Consider the following 2,701-nt stretch of genomic DNA (forward strand, 5'->3'; position numbering starts at 1 on the left):
GAAGATTATATATGATGAAATGCAAAGTGAAGAAGATTAGAGTTAATTCATGGCCTAGCTTGACTAATTTTTTAAATCATTCATGTTTTTGACATTTTTTAGATTATGTTGAATTATATCAAATTCATTTTTGGTTTTGAAACGAGTAGTTCTCTTGAAGAGTAATGGCTTTATTTATCCTCTTTTGTAGGTGGAGTAGATCAAGAAATGGAAGAAGATGATGGAAGTGAAGAACTTGACCTTACTTGAGATGAATTTTGAATTGCTATAGATGAATGTTCTATAGGAATCTTTTGTGATCAACATTTTTGAAACTTACTCTCTTGAAATGTATTAAACTTATGCTTTTGGGGTAGAACATTTGCTTTATGGATATTATTTACTTGATGGATAATTTATATTATTAATAGTTTCATTTTATGATTTATTTAAATTTTAGTGTTATTATAATTTGTTATATATATAAATATTTATTTATAACATGGGCTATATTTTTGTTTTAACTGAACTGTTACAATAGCCTACCAGAACCGTTGTAATAGCATACTGAACGGTCCTATAAACCGTTCCAAAATGATCTATAAACTGTTCCAAGACATATAAAACCGTTACGATAGCTTAAAGAAACCGTTGTTATATCCATACATAACCGTAACAATAGCTAACATAAGTGTTGCATTAAATAATATGGTAACAGTTAAGAACCGTTGCATACATAATATAGTAACAGTTTTAAACCGTTCCAATTGGAAAAAATAATCGTTCCAACAGAGAAAGGGAAAACCGTTGCGATAGACGTATTTATAACCACAGTGATGCAAACCATTGCAAGAACCGTTCCCATAGACCTATTGGCACACAGGCTGATGGAACGGGCTGTAAATCGTTCCAATATCTCTATGGCAACAATTATATAGTCAGTGGAAATGGTTTTCCATGCGTTACCGTAGGCCGATTTTCTGTAGTGATGGGAATTGGAAGTTGAGGATCAAGGTTGCGGTTCGGTGTTGATAAGAATGTCACGAGCTCGGATGAGTAGGGAAGAATTCAGATGTTTAGAGTAAGCTGCATTATCTTAGTATCGCTTGAGAATGGTGTTATGTGGAAAAGGCAGTGTGTATTGATTTGCAGATTGTGATTCGCCTTGCAGAATTAGTACGGTTGGTGGTATGGATGTGAGGACTTTGCTACCTGAGCGGAAGGTCATGAGAGCGTACCCTACGGGGATATTTATATAAATGTGGCATGTTAGTCACTTGATTGTTAAAGATTAAGACCAAGTGTGAAGGTTATGGTAATATCGCAAATGCGAGAGTTTATGCCTGAGAGGCGTCCTGTCCCTTGGGCTGCAGATCGTATGAGTTTGTTTCGGATTTGACGGTTGTTCTTATGTGTCATGAATAGGGCCATTGTGGATATTTGGAAGCTTATTTTTTTATTACAGTATGGTATGATCAGAATCGATGTGAGGTCCGTTAGTGGGTCTAGTGTGAGTGTGTGCTCTACGTCAGGTCGGATGTGTTTGTTCATCATAGCATTGCTTACGGAGGAGTCTTCGGGCATTGGATGTTATTCCCGTCGTCAGCTACTCCATATAAATATCTATTGTGCCATGTGGGTGGGACGACTTGATTATTTGCACACGTGTTGAGGTCCCGTGTATCTTGTGGTGTTATGTGAGAAGGATGGCTCTCGAGATACAGATCATCATTGCATCTTAGTTTTGCTTGGGTTTCATAGCGTATGGTGCTATCTGTCTCCCCAGGATTCATATTATGCAGTTGGCGTGTTTGGGGTCGATATTCGGGCATTTCGTAAGTATAAGCGTTACGGCTTGATGCGTGTGTTTTCTTCTTGATGTTATGTGCGGATCGGGTGGCACGCCGCCACGGGTATATTGTTTGGATCGGGTGGCACGCCGCCACGGGCATGTTATGTGGATCGAGTTGCACGCCGAAGTAGTGTCATGACGGATCGGGTTACACGACGCAACAACGAGATATTGAGCATAACTTCTTACACTCATTTTGTGTGTCTTGTTTTCATCACTGACGTAAGTTCATAGCATTTATTCGGCCATTTTATTCATTACACGGGATGGGTAGTCCTTTTCAGAGTTTGTTTTTCCTTGTGTATCACATTCGAGTTTGTAGCTTATTGGCGCATTATGGGCGTCATATGAGATTTTTGGTAGTGTCTGAGGTGGCTTATTGCCCGAGCAGTTTGTACTGGGTGAGACGAGATTATTAGACCTGGAATTATCAGATTTATATAAGGTACATTAAATAGAAGATATTTTTATTCAGTTCAAAATGAGGTAATGGTTCTTGTCAGGAGGAGAGACTTCATGAATTATTGATTCGGCAGGTGGTTATGAGTTTCTACACGTCTCTTTCGTCGGGGTAGGATTTATATACATCATGAGATGTATTTCGGGTATCAGATTCGTGAAATTACAGCTATTCTGGTCGGAGGATGTTATTATAGGCAACCGACTTATATGGTGCATAGTGTGGTTTCAGCATATGTAAGTGATCATGCTTTGGTACAGTGTGTGATGATTGGTACGGTGTTCGTATGTTAGAATCAGGACATGTAGAGAAATTCAGAAGTTGGAATTTGGTCCATTGGCTAAATAAAAGGGAGGATCTTCAGTCTGACTCGAGCTAATGTGTTCGACTAGATTATGGTGGCACGGGTA

This window comes from Nicotiana tomentosiformis, chromosome 5 (genome assembly GCF_000390325.3).
Source record: "Nicotiana tomentosiformis chromosome 5, ASM39032v3, whole genome shotgun sequence".
NCBI classification, from domain to species: domain Eukaryota; kingdom Viridiplantae; phylum Streptophyta; class Magnoliopsida; order Solanales; family Solanaceae; genus Nicotiana; species Nicotiana tomentosiformis.